The sequence below is a fragment of the Lissotriton vulgaris genome, chromosome 6 (genome assembly GCF_964263255.1).
Source record: "Lissotriton vulgaris chromosome 6, aLisVul1.2, whole genome shotgun sequence".
NCBI classification, from domain to species: domain Eukaryota; kingdom Metazoa; phylum Chordata; class Amphibia; order Caudata; family Salamandridae; genus Lissotriton; species Lissotriton vulgaris.
Window position 1 is genome coordinate 22,774,324 of NC_141694.1, and position 17,201 is coordinate 22,791,524.

Genomic DNA, 17,201 nt, shown 5'->3' on the forward strand with positions numbered 1-17,201 from the left:
TACATGCCACATAATTACACTCTATCGCATCACCACAGCATCACTCAGCACCACCAAGGGGCACCACCACATCACTCAGCGCCACCACAGCATCTGTGCAACCATTCAACAACAACTGGTTCAAATATGTTCACTCAATGCTTCAAGCTTTATTACAAATGTCACATAAATATGTTAATATTTCACTTCTGTTCTTGGATTTTCGTCACAATAAAATACACTGAACATAATCTTCACAAAAGTTATTTACAAAAGTTTAATCTATTGCCATTATAAATTACAATAACTTTTATTAATTAAAAAAATTAAAATCAATGGTTATTCGTAATATCAATACATCCAAGTCACGTAAATACAACACATATTGCATTACAAATGCTATAGGTATCACATTTGCGAAAGTTAAAAGTATTGTCTTTGTAAATGACAAAGCTATTAATTTAGCTATTTTCAAAACCAACACATAAATAAAAAATGTGTCATTTACAACACCAATAGCTCAAACTTTCCTAATGCGAGACCTATTGGCAACGCCAGTGCTTGTTCAAATCGGTGGTGAAAAAATATGAGTATGTTGCTGGAGATGTGGGCCGCCGTGCCACCAATGTACTTACCGGGGGAGGGTAAACACCCATTATTCCGCAACTTTCTTTCCGCATACCATCACTCCGCATACTTTCATTACGAAAGTACCATGACTCCGCAATGCCATTATAACGCATGGCATTACATTTTATATGCTTTTACCACGCATACATTTACAACAAAATTCGTTGTAAATGCATGAATGGTAAAAGCATGGTTTTTTTAATGTTTTGATAAGGTAAGTATGGGTATAGGGGTATATGTTTTGGGGTACTGAGGTATATGTTTTGGGGTGTATGGGTATTTTAAGGGTTCAGATATAGTTTTGGGTTATGGGGTACAGGGGTATTTTTAGGGTTCAGGGCTGGTTTTGGGGTATAGGGGTATTTTTAGGGTTCAGGGCTAGGTTTGGGTTTGGGGTACAGGGGTATTTTTAGGGTTCAGGGATAGGTTTGGGGTATAGGGGTATTTTTAGGGTTCAGGGCTAGGTTTGGGTTTGGGGTACAGGGGTATTTTTAGGGTTCAGGGATAGGTTTGGGTTTTCGGGTACAGGGGTATTTTAGGGTTCAGGGGTAGGTTTGGGTTTTGGAGTACAGGGTTATTTTTAGGGTTCAGGGCTAGGTTTGGGTTTTGAGGTACAGGGGTATTTTTAGGGTTCATGGGTAGGTTTGGGTTTTGGGGTACAGGGGTATTTTAAGGGTTCAGGGCTAGGTTTGTGTTTTGGGGTACATGGGTATTTTAGGGTTCAGGGGTAGGTTTGGGTTTTGGGGTACAGTGGTATTTTAGGGTTCAGGGCTAGGTTTGGGTTTTGGGGTACAGGGGTTTATTTAGGGTTCAGGGGTAGGTTTGGGTTTTGAGGTACAGGGGTATTTATAGGGTTCAGGGCTAGGTTTGGGTTTTGGGGTACAGGGGTATTTTTAGGGTTCAGGGGTAGGTTTGGGTTTTGAGGTACAGGGGTATTTTTATGGTTCAGGGCTAGGTTTGGGTTTTGGGGTACAGGGGTATTTTATGGTTCAGGGGTAGGTTTGGGTTTTGGGGTACAGTGGTATTTTAGGGTTCAGGGCTAGTTTTGGGTTTGGGGTACAGGGGTTTATTTAGGGTTCAGGGGTAGGTTTGGGTTTTGGGGTACACTGGTATTTTTTAGGTTCAGGCTTGGTTTGGGTTTTGGGGTACAGGGGTATTTTTAGGGTTCAGGGGTAGGTTTGGGTTTTGAGGTACAGGGGTATTTAAAGGGTTCAGGGCTAGGTTTGGGTTATGGGGTACAGGGGTATTTTTAGGGTTTAGGGATAGGTTTGGGTTTTGGAGTACAGGGTATATTTATAGGGTTAAGATGGGTTAGTGTTTAAGGGTGTTGGGGTATTTTAAGGAGTGAGGGTGGGTTATGATTATGGGGTGCAGGGGTATTTAAAGGGAGCAGGGTGGGATTAGCACACAATATGAGACATCGCATGAAGGGCGGAACGTACCACACGCCCCCAGCGTTTGTCACGCCCCCAGCACACGCCTACAGCACAACACAGACACGCCCACAGCACAACACAGACACGCCCACAAGGGACTACTTTGCTGGCACGGTTCTTTTACCTTTTACATGTACATGGTGGGCGTCTGCATAGCCTATGTCCTTCTGCTGCAACTGCCCTTTCCAACGCTGTATTGGGTTTTGTGATTGGTGCTGCGGTTCCTGAGATTACCCGCCTCAAAGGTTTGGGCTCTCTCTTTATTATATTAGTATGGACTACATATGTTTTAATCTAGTAAGAGCAAGAGATTGTAAGAGTTCCTGTTTAAATAAGTATGTGTTTCTATAAGTGATTGTTTAAGAGAGTAAGTATGTGTAAGTTTACTTAGAAGTAAGGTGGTAGTGTGTGTATAGTTGTATATGCTAATAAATGGATGTTCAATAGTTTATTTGCATGTGTGAGTATGTGTGTGAGTAACTTTTGGATGACTGTCGGTGTGTAACAGGATGTATATGTGTATCACTACATATGATGAGTGAGTATATGTATGAGTGACAATATAGAACTGTTGCTGAATGAGTGGATGTGTATATAGATGGTGGTATTACTGAATTGGTTGTTGTAACTGGTATGGGTATCTCCATTTTTTTCAAAATGTTAGTTTCTATTTTTGAATATGTGTTTCAAGGGTTACATTAAACTGAAAGGAGGTCTGTCACTCTGTCACAAGGATGGTGTCATCAGTGATGTCATGAGTGATGTCACTGACCATGTCATGAGTGATGTAATATGTGACGTCATCAGCAGTGCATTGCAGGCGCGCAAGTTATAGTGAGTCCAACTAACTATAACGTGGGAATTTCAATGGTTTTATGTCAGTAAAATTTCCAGCTAACTATAACTGGTGTGAAACCTATGTTTTTTTCAGTGAATTTAATAGGTTTTTTAAATGCTAATTCCTAACTATAACTGGTGTGAAACCTATGTTTTTTTCAGGGAATTTCATAGGTTTTTTAATAGCAAATTTCTATAGCTATGAATTGTAATATTTTTTATAATGAATCCTATAATGTATATTTATGTAATACTATATTTTTATGTATATTGTTCATTTTTTTTTTTGTTTGCCCTGGAGCGCTCCCGGTGAGCGCACCGGAAAGTGCAGTCTTGCGGCGCGCTCCAGGGCGCGTACCGGTGAGCGTCCCGTTAGCGCTTTTGCCGCGAACGAAAACATCATCGTGATGTATCGCGTAGCCGAGTCCACGTGATACGCACGGCGTAAACGCACCCGGAAGCAATCGAGCGCATACGATCGCGCAACGTAAGCATCCGACGCGCTTACGCGATGCGCCCGGGGGCGTGTAGCGTAAGCGCGTCGGGTCATGAGACCTAAAAATAACACTTTTTATTGGTGCACGACAGTTTTGGTTTCCAAATGATGAAAGCCCTGGTCATGTGACTTGAAATTAACACTTTTCATTGGTTCAGGACAGTTTTTTTTCCTAATGATGAAAGCCCCCACCTTTTTTCCTCATTCTCACTTTGTACTTTGAGTGAAGAAGACCTGTTGAAAGACCTCTCTGTACTTTTTTGGACTGAAAAATGGCTTCAGCAGCAGCAGGAGCATCTCAGCCACCACCACCACCAAGAGGACCACCACAACACCACACTGGTGGAGATGAAGAAGAGGAAGAGGAGGAGGAGGAAGAGGAGGGGAGGAGCACATTCCTGCCAGAAAACAATACCCCATATAGGCCAAAGCCACACATCGTATGGGAGTTTTTTTCCATCCCAAGTGGCCAAAAAAAGGTGAATGCGCCAAAGGTGACTTGCCTAATCTGTAACATGGAACTTTCAAGGGGGAACCCTAACAAAAAATACTCATTTGGCAATAACACCATGATTCGCCACATGCAGCGCAGGCATCCCAACAACTATGCTGCGGCAGAGGTGAGAGAACTGGCCAGTAACCCTCCCCAATCTTCACCCAGCACCTCAAAAAGAAAGCAACCCACTCCATCGAGACCAGAGACAAGAGAGATGGTCCCAAACATTCAACCCCAGTTTGGGAAATACAAGATCACTTGTATTTTTTGTGGGAAAACCATCATCTATGGTGAGCAAAGCATAAAGCTCAACTTGCGGGTGACAACCACAAATGCCCGAAAAATCCATAATTTTTTCCTGTTTTTTTTTTTTTGCTCCATATGAGCCGTTTTCAATTCCTTGTTTTTTTTCTCCCCATAAAAATAACAAAAAATATATAAAATAGTTCATAAAAGCCAAAAAAAGTACAAAATGTTCAAAAAAAACATTAAAAAAATATAAAACAACAAAAAGAAGAAAAAAAACAGTTCTTTTCAGAACTACCTCCAATTTATAAAAAAAAGGCTAAATTTTTTTTAAAACTGTCATTCTTTTTTCCCTATGGTACGCTCCCCGGTGCGTGTACCGGGCGCTCCCCCGCGCAAATAGAAAAAAAAATTTATTTTGCCCCGCGGGGCCCTTTTAGGGCCCCCAAATCAAACCTAAGGGGTCAGGGGGGGGGGGTCTATCCTGCCCCCTTTTGGTCATTTCCCTCTTTGTTTTTGCCACCTCTTGTGTCTCAATCCTACCGAGACACAAGATGGCGGCCGCTCCGGACTGTTTGGAATGTTTACAGACACCCGAGAGCCAATCAGCTTTCCACACGCGAACTCGCGTAGCGCGCTGGTTGGCGCCCCTGTGCGCGTACCGGGGCGCGCTTATATATATATTTTTTTAAACCTAAATTACTCAAAATCCACTGGAGCACATAACTTGAGACGTAGCAAAGGCACATCGGGCTACCAGTCCCTACAATTTTGCCAAGTTTGGTGGAAATCCATTCAGCCGTTCGGGCTAAAAGTGAGGTCGACCGCCCTATGGAAATTAACATGGGGAAAACACGTTTTGGGGCCCCCCTTTTTTCTCGGCCCTCGCTTGACGAATCCCCCCAAACTTTCAGGCAAGGACCGGAGCGCCGCGAGGCAAATTTGAGGAAATTTTCAGGCAGATTCCTCCACCGGCGACTAAGTTATTCCCAATAGAAGGTTGCGATTTCCCTATTGAAAATAATCCTAACTATAACTACCTACTGACGACCACCAGTAGGTAATATATATACATATATATATATATATATATATATATATATATCTATCGAAGCTCCAACCCCATCTTGAACAGGTTTCGCTGAACTCTCAAGGCGGGTGCGATAATTTTCGCGATTACATAATAGCTTCAGTGCATGCGATGAATTTAGAGGGGGGGACAGAGAGGGGATGTTGCGCAGGTTGGAGACTCACTATATTCTTTTATTACACACCAAGCAACCGAATGGTTTGAATATGGGTGAAGATCTGCATACATATTTGGATTAAATACATGTAAGAATACCTATAGGAAGTGCAATGAGATTAGATTATGTATTGTGATTGTTGATGTTCCAATCCTATTAACATACTGACGATCATGTTATCAGGTTCTGCAATATTACTGTTAAAGTATGTGTAGAAAAAATGAAATAATCGGAATTTTTATTGCAAATAGAGATATATATTTTTGTACTATGGAACATTTTTGTATTCGGATTTTAGGATTTCTTAATTATTTATGAATGAATTAATGGATAACCTGAAGGTGTATATGATTAATTGTGGGAAGCATTCATTACATATATGGAATTTGAACGAGGAAAATTTGTTTCCATAGGATACAAGTTAGCATAAGCTATGGTGGTCTCTGGAGCTAAGTGCTTTGCATTAGTGCCTTGATGACTTTCATGTAATTAGTTAGAAATGATTTTAATTTAATTTAACACGGTTAGGGAGCACTGTTTCATTGTTTGTTTAACAAGAATATATAAAAAAAATTAAAAAATATTTTGTATGGGTGGGTTCTTGGGATTCACTGTATATGATTTTATAGGCATTAGATTAAATACACCCAATGAGACATGAAACATTTGATGCAAGATAAGGTCGATTGATTGACACCGAAAGAGGGTAGGTGTCAATGTTGGATTCAATCCAGGAAACAAAGAAACTCTGAAATATGACATCAATAATACAACAAATGTCAAACAATATTTATGAGTCTTGGGCCAATGCATTTAAGCACGTATGTTTTTTTAATCATTTTTTAACAGAAACTTGGATTATGTATTTTACAATGATGTTTAGTGAAGAAATACTCAAAGTATTTTCTTTATGCCTATTATAGCACTGTCACTTTAAAATGAGGTGTATCTCACGACACTGTTGTCATGTGATCAAGGCAGGGATCTGCCGAAACGTGTCGTGACGATATGGCAAGCATAAGAATAAATATTTAAAATTGCACTGAACCTGGGTCTTCCTCGTCTTTTCAAGTTTGTGAAGCAGGACGAGCCTTGCAGTGTATAAATCTCCCCTCTAAGGTCTGGTGGTCCTGGTGTGTGTACACTGTCTCCTTATGTGGCGGAGACCATGACCATCTCCTAAAGGGGTGGCCACAATAGAAAATATTCTGTTGTGCCCGGCCAATTAGAACACTCCGTTATGCAGGTCTTTCTTTGGATCAGAAGTTCCAAAACAAATGACGGGCTAAAAAAAAACTCCCTTGACCAATAGGAGGCCTTTATTTTTTTAGTTTAAGATTCATGGATCTGGTTTTCTAAGCCTTAACTAATAAAATGGCAGAGCTACAGAAAAATTATTACCTTTTAAAACCCACCTGGCACCTTTTTTAAACACTTATCTCAAAAACTACTGAATACATTTACACCAGGCCAAAAACACCCTTTCTGGATTAAGTTTATGCCAAGATTAGTGAAATCTGTTAGGTGGTTTTTGCTGTAGGTGCATGCAAATTTTTCAATGAGAGCAAAAATGGAAAAATTTCTTTTTTTAACTCCTCCTCCCCCCGTCTTACATATTACAAATTGTCTGTAGTCACTCTGTAGTTCAAGTTAGGGTTACTGGAGATGGGATTTCTTCCGATTTTTCACCATTAATACATTAGAATCCTTTGATAAATCTTCACAAAACTTTCCAGACCTAATGCTTTTTCTACATTGGCGGAGGATGCAAAGTTTTGCAGTGATTGGTCAAGGGTCGCAAAATATGGCGGGGTAAGGGCAGAGGGAAGTCCCAAAACTTGTTTGGGCTCAATGCTTTTTTCCTTAAACGTTATACTTGCGCATAGCTGTAAAACAGTCGGATTTTCATGAAAATGACAGGATTATGTATTATGATGAAGGCTCCTTGTTTTCCGTTTTAACTGATTTTTACAGATATATACGGACAGAACGCCATTTTTTTTCGTCTGCATTTATTTTTATATGTGGATAAAAATGGAAATGGTGTGCTTCTAAATACTTTGCCATGACTGCCAGGCCAATAACTGTGTTGACTGATATGTAAGGGGGTTAAATAAGAAAGGAATTTTAGTAAAGCGTCTTTAACAGCAGTGGCAGATGAGACTGAAATTTGCTTATTTTCATTTAAGTGAATTGATTGATCTCTAGGGGTGTTCATATCACTGAAACTTGGCAGTTATCGAAGCATGACTGCATATTTATTGGTTAAATAAATGTGGAAATATACAAGTTGCACATGTTTTTTCTTTTTCCACAAAACCCATAATAAATATGGATTAATACAGACGGATATGCCACATAAATAAAAAAACATAAAACCCGGAGCATTGATTATGATGTGCAGATGTTCCTTGTGGGGTACTACAGGTAAGTAGGTTAAGTATTTTTTAAGTTATATGGCATTTTAACTCTGTTATGTCTGTTGTTGCAGTACTTAGGAGAAAATGTATGGAATTCCCACAGTACATAGCAAAAAGGACAGCCGTTCATAGACCCGGTTCCACAGATAGCACTGACAGCGGATGCACCCCTCACTGGCTGGGGAGCTCATCTACAACAGCACACACTGCAAGGCTTGTGGAGCCAGCACCAGAGGTTGCTTCACATCAATCACCTAGAGCTGTTTGCAATATTCCCAGCACTTAAGGTGTTTCAAACTCACCTTGAGGGAAAAGCTGTTCTAATTTGTACAGACAACATCACAGCCATGTATTACATACTACAACAGAGGGGGGAAGCAGGGGGGTGAGACACACACTCTCCAACTGTCCAGGTTGGCCCAAAACATCTGGAGGTGGGCCATTCACCACAAAATGTATCTCCTAGTGGAACATCTCCCATGAGTCAACAACCAGATTGCAGATCTCCTAAGCAGGCAGAGACCGCAAATACACGAATGGGAACTCCACCCTCAGGTCCTCCCTCCATACTTTCAACGTTGGGGAATCCCTCTCATAGACCTGTTCGCCACATACCAAAACGCAAAATGCCCAAACTTTGCGACAAGGTATCCACACCCATTGTCCAAAGGCAATGCACTATGGATCAATTGGTCAGGGATATTTGCGAACGCTTTTCCGCTTCTCCCACTCATTCCATTAGTGGTTCAGAAACTCAAACAAGCGTCCCTGACACTAATCCTAGTTGCTTCCACATGGGTATGGCAACGGTGGGTCACAACCCTATTGGAACTCTCACTAGTTCTTCACCAAAAATTACGTCTTACACCCAATCTTCTCACACAGAGCCTGTAGACATAAGATATCCGGACCCCAGTCAACTCAATCTGGCGGTCTGGCTCCTGAAGACTTCGACTTTGGCTTTCTTAATCTACCACCAGACTGCATGAATATTATCAAAGAGGCTAGACATCCTACTACAAGAGCCTGCTATGCAGCACAGTGGAAGCGGTGTGTAATATACTGTAATAACCACATCAACCCGCTTGATGCTTCTGTACAAAACGTTATATGTTATTTGTTACATCCACAGTGGTCCAATTTAGCGTACACTTCCATACACTTACAGCTGGCTGCAATAGCTGCATACCTCCAGAATAGACAACATCTATCTCTTTTTAGAGTGCCTGTCATCAAAGCCTTTATGGAGGGACTTGAGTCATTTCCCTGAGGTGTCCACCTGCTCCAGTGTGGAATATCAATATTGTTCTCACAAGACTAATGGGTCCACCCTTTGAGCCATTGCACAAATGTGAATTACAATTTCTCACATGGAAAAATGCTTTCCTTGTATCTTTCGCATCACGAAGAAGAGTGGCTGAGCTTCAGGCTTTAACTACTGAAGAACCTTTTTTACAAAGGCACCAAAATAAAGTGGTTCTTCGGACTAATCCTAAATTCCTTCCTAAAGTCATTTCTGCCTTTCACATTAATCAATCTGTTGAGTTACCCGTGTTCTTCCCTCAACCAGATTCAGTAGCAGAACGTGCCCTACACATTAGATGTAAAGAGAGCATTGCTGTATTACATAGAAAGGACAAAACCTTTCTGTAACACAAATCAACTTTTTGTTTCTTTTTCTCCACCACTCAAAGGTAATCCCATATCAAAATCAGGAATTGCAAGGTGGATAGTCCAGTGCATTCAAACATGCTACGCAAAAGCAAAACTGACATTAACAGTTCCCCTTAAAGGACACTCTACACGCAAACTGGGGGCTTCTTTGGCATTCTTAGGAAATATACCCATAGATGACATATGCAAAGCCGCAACATGGTCTACACCTCACACATTCACAAAACATTATTGTGTAGATGTGTTAGCAGGACAGCTAGTGAGCGTGGGCCAGGCAGTATTACGTACACTATTTCAGACCACTACAACAGATACAGGTTAGCCACCCGCTTTGGGAGATATCTGCTATATAGTCTATGCATAGCATATGATCTACAGCTCATATGCCTCAAACCTACCCAGTATGCATCTGTTCTTGGCATATAGAGCTGTAGAGTCATATGTGCCCACCCACTTCCCCTGGTACCTGTACCAGTAACATCTTATTTAGATACATGCATTCATGGGCATCTCCTTTTGCTACTCTTACTAACTCCATTATCACCCTCTGCGGGAAAACAATCTAACAATGGAGTCAATGCCCATGCGCACGGTCACCAAAAGAAGGAGTCGTCTACCTCGTGACTGGAAAGACTACTTCGAAGAAAAACAAAGTGCAAACATCCGAGCCCAACATCTATGCATAGCATATGATCTACAGCTCATATGCCTCAAACCAATATTATAGCATATGACTGTACATCTCTTTATGCCAAGAACAGATGCATACTGGGTAAGTAGCATTTTCCATCCTCGATATGCACCATACACGTTCTTTCCAGCAGGCATATTAACCCTCTGCGCTACCATAGATAAGTAAAAACTGCTACTAGACAAAACTCCCATCATACTCCTTGAGGTACATTAATAAATCACCAGAGTTAACTTAACACTTTTATTTTTTGCCTGAAAACTGCTGAATATACAATGAATTTTGCAGTGCTTTTAAAACCACTGCACTGCTACAAAACCGGCCCCTAGTAACAAAACCTACCCCCACCCTTCCAGCCCTCTGGGGAAAAACCAGCCCGAGGCCCGGTACGGCCACTTCGGCCTTGGTGGCGTTCAAAACAAACAATGTCTCGTTGGCCAGTCCACCAGCACTGTGTATCAAAAATGATTTCATAAATTAGATTCAAACCAAGCCCACGATTGCAGCTCCAGTTCAATAAATGTACATACTTCTACTCCTAACCATGTCTGAAGCATTTAGGGCAGGGTAAAATGTCCCAAACTACAACGCCTGCTAATCTGTACCACCACCCCAACTAATGAATGCATACAAGGCTATGGCAGTTAACCATTCACCCGTTTATGCATGCACCCGTGTGTTTATTCGCTAAGCGCAGACATAGATAGCACCCACCGGCCTCTTCTGGACGATTCTGCACAAGTGACTGTGTCGTAAATAATCAAAGGACATCAGTCAATTTTGTTTTGAAAATCCCTAATCTTTCCTAATTCACCAGAAAACACATGGGGAAATGTATTGATAAGACCTTCAAGATCTGGGTTGTCTCTTATGTCAAGAACCTGTTCTGTTGCTGCAGGTCTAAGCACCGTTCCAAATAGTCCCTGGTGGAACCCACCCAAGATGTTCAACCCTTTGTGCGCAACATACACTTTTCCAGCAATCCTCCTCCCCTTGAACTCCATAGTCTCTTCAATATAACCTGACGGAGTGATCGCTCGTCCCTCGTATGAGACGGCCTTCGGATCAGGGGGTAGCGGGGGTCTATTTGGCCAGGTCACATCATAAGTGCTTCATGTGATCATAGAGATACGAGTGCCGGAGTCAACCAGAAGTTTTAGGACTTGTTCTCCCACCAATATCTCTACAAAAGGATCAACGCACAATTCAGGATTACCCCTACTGATCCCAGAGACATTCTAAGCAAGCATAGGCTGCTGCAGACTGGAATACCAGGGCATCATTGACACGTGTGTCTCCAGAAACCAATAGGATGTCAGGATTCAGGCCTGTCCCAGACCTGGGGGTGTGAGGGGTGAGTCCAGCGGCAGCTCCAGCCTCCTCTTACAACACACTCCAAGTGCAGCAACACCGGACAGCAGCAAGATGTTTAGGGTCTTCAGCCCCCCCCCCCCCACCCCACCCCCGTGATTTTGTAATGGTTCTTTTATCTACCAGGACACATGGACTTAAAAGTGTTTCCTTAAAGAGAATCATATAAGCTATTTTGGTGCCTGGATAAGCATAGCATCCTGGGGCCCGTTCGAGCGTTTGTGGAGATATATGGAATGGTGTTACAATTAAAAAGTTCGCACGGAGCCCACTGAGGGTAACAATTTTTCCAATTCGGACTACATGTCCCAGCATGCATCACAAGGTTACCGCTAATTGCGTGGCCCACTGGGGGTTAGTACATAAAGCAGCATGCAGTTAATGAAGGAATTGTAATTTCTGTGCCGTATTTTTCAATTGGCCTAGAAGAGGAAACGCGTTGGCAGTAAAGCATCTTGAGCCTGGAATGCAGATGCCGGGTTTCATTTTTAATTAAACCGGGAGGTTGACATTGGCCGTTGAGTGCGCCCTTAAGCTTTCGGGAAATGTGTTCAACAAATAAGCATGGTGCAGGAAAGCCTTGTTTTTCTGCAACAGAAAGTCCTGTTTGCGGTGTTAATACCCATCTGCCAGGGGCCGTTGACTATTAGACACGCAGAGTCCTGGAGAAGCGGCGGCGCCACCGACTTTAAAAGCGGAGCCCCCACCACCCTCTGACCGCTCACACTTGTCCATCAGGGCTTGTTTTTCGACCAGTGCGGCTTGACCATAAACCTGCAATGTGTACCAGTGTCTGTCCGGGGGATTACTCACCAGGACAGAGTCAGACTGAACCCTACAAATGACCCCATTGTGCAGTTGGAGGGTTTTTCCAAGACCCCGTCATGGGGTGCACTGCTGACCGCGGCGCTACAGCGCCCATGGTGGGAATACGTGTTTTTTTCTGAAACAGTGAAGCTAAAAAGAATGGTATGTTAAACTGCCACCACCCGGGGGTTAATGCAGACTACACACTACCGCCGGACTGCTTTCGTCTGCCTCTGTGTATCCGGGAGTTTGTGCATTTATTTCTGTGTGTCCCAGCGTGTTGCATTCCTGTGTGCACTTTGGTGCTTGTCTGTGTGCGTGGTTGAGTAAGCGCCTGTTTCTGCCTGGGCGCATCTTACTTTGCACTCTGTGTGTTACTACACAGCATATTGACCTCTTTTGAAGCCTTTTGTAAGCTTCGAGGGTTCAAGATGAATGCAGCTGAAACCAGCTCCTGATTTTGAAGCAGCGCAGATCTCATAGGGGTGGAACCATCGTGGAGGGTGTGCACCCCCCAGAGCGAGGAGAGGCCTTTACTTCCATAGGCATGAGCTGGAGGCCTCATATGCAAACCTCGCCAGCCAGCAGGAGCTCTAATCATGAAGTTAGAACTGCATCCCTGACAAAGCCAGTAGGCCCAGCACTGCAGCCTTAGAACGCCAAGGTGGCGAGTTCGGTCTTGTATGGGTCGGAAGGAACCGTCCAAGCTAGCTTTTGCAGAGAATAAATTCCTGTGAACACGCACCAGTCTACCTCCAAGCTCCCCAATCCTTCCATTGCTTAATGACGTAGCAAGGCATCCTATGAATGATAAAGCTCGGCTACGTCCTCTCTTATATTGGCGTGGAGTATGGAGTACCCCGGAACTGAGTTCTTATGCAAATGAGGCTGACCGTTTTCATCAAATAGGTTGGCTATGTGATATTAAAGGGGCGCTGGTTGGTATGGGATTGTCTAATTTGTGGGAAAAATCTAGTACCCTGCACTTAGCTAAAGAATTCATAAACCGTGGGACAAAACATCTCACGAACAAGCGATAGCTCTACTTTGACAGGGAGTTTTTAGGTTCAAAGGCTTGTCCTGGCTTTGAACACTACTGGGATATAATAACAAAACGCCTTGACCCTAAACTTTACTTTTAAATTAGAGTGGGTACCCTTTAAAAACCTTAACGGGTAAATGGTCTCCATTGGGAAATAACCAATGTCCCGTCTGCATGGAGCACGCAAAAACCTATCTTCCTATTCTGTTTGCCTGCCCTGCCTATATAGCTCCCCGCAAGGAGTGGCTAGCACAGACTTGCAAGAATCTGGGTACTAGACAAAGTAGAATCCTGTCCTCGACCCTTCATCTTGCTATGCAATCCCCCTAGCCAAATTCCGACGGTGGATGTGGTGTACAAGATCAACAAGCCGGGAGCTTTGCTCTTTTAAAATTGTATCTCACACTTTTTAGAAAACTTAGTTCCTTTGTTTGTCACGCTGCCCTGAGCACTTCCCACCTCCTTTTCCAAACACTGTATTCACGCCGCGCAGCCGATTGAACGCTGCAGCGGGCAAACCAGCTGCTGCCAATTACGAGGACAGTGGGACACGCCCACCGCCCTGAGGCCACGCCCCCTCCTCACCACTATAAAATATGTGCCTGGGCCGGACGCGCGCAGCGGACGCTCCGCCTGCGCGCCAAAGGCGCCCCAAAGGCAAGCCCGTCTGCGCCCGACCGGGACTAGGGGCTATACCCCCTGCAAGCTCCATCCAAAATTTGCCGACGCCCATTCGCTATTCACGAAGCAAACTATTAGCTCTTCATAAAGACAACAGAGGTATAAAAACCCATCTATGCACCCAAACGGGACCAGGTATTTCCTATGGACCTATCTCCTGCCTCGCCCGTCACTGGTCCAGTATGGGTCTAACCCCATCGGACAACCATTCACCTTACGAGAAGAACAACCTGTCATTGAATTGTTTATATTTCAATGCCAGATCCCTACCTGGACATGCCCTAGACATCTGGGATCTAATTACATCTAAGATCCCGGACCTAGTTTTCATAACTGTAACCTGGCTATCCGAGACCAGTGCTCCAGACTTAGCAATTGCCCTCCCCCCTAACTACAAAATCATTTCACAAGATAGGGTAGGAAAAAGAAGAGGAGGAGGGGTAGCTGTAATATTCAGGGATCATCTAACATGCTTGGCTGAACCAATGACTGCACACACTGAACACGAGATCTGGCCTTTTAAAGTACTCTTAGATGGTCTTTCCATTCTAGCCGGTGCAGTGCTCTACAACCCCCCTGGACAACAAGCCAGTATTGGTGCTAAACTTTTAAATCAACTTCTGCCACTGTGCTTAAAACACATAAACTATGTGATAGTCGGCGACTTTAATGTCTACTATGAAAAAATGGATGCTTTGGGAACCTCCCAATTGAAATCCGACATGGAAATTCTCCAACTCAAGCAGTGGATTGTGGGCCCCACACACTCTGCCGGCCACACACTGGATCTATTATTCACCAACATAGAATCCACTAGCCTAAAAGAGGTCAACCCACTACCCTGGTCGGACCACTTTCTTATATCCTTCTCACTCACCCTTCCTGGCAGACCTCTAAAACCTAAGACTGCCCCCCATATTTCCAAACGAGCTTGGAGGTTGATTAACGAATCCAACTTCGAATTAAACTTCCCAAAAGATAAGGTTATATTTTCAGAGGATTCCCCTATCTGTAACAATGTCGCCTTATTAGACGAGGGTATATTGCAAACACTAAACACACTAGCCCCATTGAGGAAAGCCAGAACAAAAACCATAACAGAGAAATGGTATACTCCCTGTCTAAAAAATCTTAAAAAGGAATGCCAAAAAAAGGAACATCTATGGAGGCAGTCCAAAGACAGTGAAGCAAGACAAATCTATGTCAATAAACGGAAGCAGTATATTCTCGCCATTAAACAGGCAAAAAAGGACTATTTTACACAGTGCATCCAAGATAACTGCAATTCTGCAAAAGAACTATTTAAAATAGTGAAGGAACTCGGCAAACCTTCTAGCACCTCACAAACACGTACTCCTTCAATCGAGGCCTGTGAACGAATTAGCACGTTCTTTTCGGAAAAAATCAGGAAAATATACTCCACTTTCACCCCTCAAAATATCAGCCACCCAGACAACCCACCTAAAGTTGTCTCTTCATCAGAAGTGTCTACAGATCCATTAGACCTAGGAACTTTACCTCGTCTCACCAGCTTTGAACCACTCTCTACAGAAGAGGTCTGAACAGCCCTGAACACAATTAAATCTGGATCCCCCTCTGATCCCTGCCCCCATTTTGTGTTCTCGAAAACTGCACCTACCTTCTGTCCCTTAATTACTCAACTTTTCAATAAATCATTAACCACTGCCACCTTCCCTGATGCTTGGAAGCATGCTTCTGTGACCCCTCTTTTGAAGAAAGCGGGAACTGATATTCTCAACCCTGAGAACTATAGACCCATCTCTCAGCTTCCCTACCTCTCTAAAGCATTGGAGAAACTGGTCAACACAGAGCTGACCAGGTACCTCGAAAGCAATTCCCTCTTGGACCCATCCCAGACTGGGTTCAGATCCAACAATAGCACCGAAGCAACGTTGCTGGCAGTGTCGGACAGTATCAGATCCTCCACCGATCAAGGTGGAGCGGTGGCACTGATACTGCTCGACCTGTCAGCGGCGTTCGATACGGTTTCCCACGATTGCCTGCTACACATACTCCGGAGTAAGGGAGTTCAATCCATAGCTTTAAATTGGCTACACTCCTTCCTGACCAACCGTACTCCGGCAGTACATATGGGACAGTTCCACTCTAGACCTAACCCCATCGGCTGTGGGGTGCCACAGGGCGCCTCTCTGAGCCCCACCCTTTTCAATGTCTATGTTTCATCTCTGGCTGACATTGGAAGGAAGTGGGGCATTGGTGTCGGCTCCTATGCAGACAACACACAGCTGGTGGTGGCTATGGACGAGGGACCCGAGGTAACCAAAACCAAACTACACAACTGCCTGTCAGAAATGGTACAATGGATGCACAAGCACTTTCTGAAACTGAATGCAGGCAAATCGGAGACCCTCCTGTTCGGGGGAGCAAAACACGTGTGGGACGCCACATGGTGGCCACCCTCATTGGGAACGGCCCCTATCCCTAAACAACATGCCAGGAATCTGGGAATCATCATGGATGACGCACTTTCCATGAAGGACCACGTTCAATCTCTTTGTGGCAAGGGTTTTGCTATTCTCAAACTTCTCGCTAAAATATTCCCCTGGATACCCCTGGACTGCAGACGGTCTGTTACGCGGGCCTTACTGGTAAGTCGCCTGGACTATGGCAACCCACTATTCAACGGGATGAATGAGCAGTTATTCTCCCGTTTACAGATTGTGCAAAACCAGGCGGCCAAACTTATTCTCAATAAAGGCAAACGAGACTCGGCATCAGAGTGCTTAAAAAAACTGCACCGGCTCCCGATGCGCCAGAGGGCTGCTTTCAAACTACTCAGCCATGCTCACAGAACCTTACATAGAACTGGCCCCTCGATACTCTAAGGGAAAATCGAATTCTATGTACCCAACAGGAACCTACGATCATGCCAATCAGCCCTGGCGAAACCTAAGCGCATCTATAAGGTCAGAACAGGCGGACGCTCCTTTTCTGACCTTGCAGCAAAAAGGAGCTTCCTTCCGACCTGAGACACACCACCAACTATCTCCAGTTCCGAAGGAAACTCAAAACGCATCTCTTCCCTAAACTGTAAATTTCTCAGCCACACCCCAGCAGCGTCCCTGGTTTTCAGCGCCGTGATATCCCTTGGGATGAGTGTCGCGCT

At 43.8% G+C, this 17,201-nt stretch overlaps 1 protein-coding gene across 1 annotated transcript in view; it reads left to right on the forward strand.

Annotated features, from left to right (window-relative positions):
• Positions 1–17,201, forward strand: part of SLC35B2 (solute carrier family 35 member B2) — a 210,218-nt gene that overhangs the window by 150,712 nt on the left and 42,305 nt on the right. The window lies entirely within an intron of this gene.